This window comes from Notolabrus celidotus, chromosome 16 (assembly GCF_009762535.1).
Source record: "Notolabrus celidotus isolate fNotCel1 chromosome 16, fNotCel1.pri, whole genome shotgun sequence".
Lineage (NCBI taxonomy): Eukaryota > Metazoa > Chordata > Actinopteri > Labriformes > Labridae > Notolabrus > Notolabrus celidotus.
The window spans coordinates 23219143-23219401 of NC_048287.1; positions in this window are offsets into that span (position 1 = coordinate 23219143).

Below are 259 nucleotides of genomic sequence, written 5' to 3' on the forward strand. Positions count from 1 at the left end.
TACAGTCGGGTGGATGCAATAACACAATTGCCACCATAATGTTGATAAAATCATCTGTAACATACAAAGCTGCAAAGGCTCATATGCTCACACAGATGATATAGAGATAGTGTAGTTCATGTTCTGACAGAGAGGGAAAGAGAGACAGTGGGGAAAAAACAGGGCAACTATAAATAGCACCTTAGCGATGGGGGAGAGAGGAAAGGCCATAGAGAGACGGCGAGGATAGAGAGAGAAAGAGAGGCCACCATCACAAATG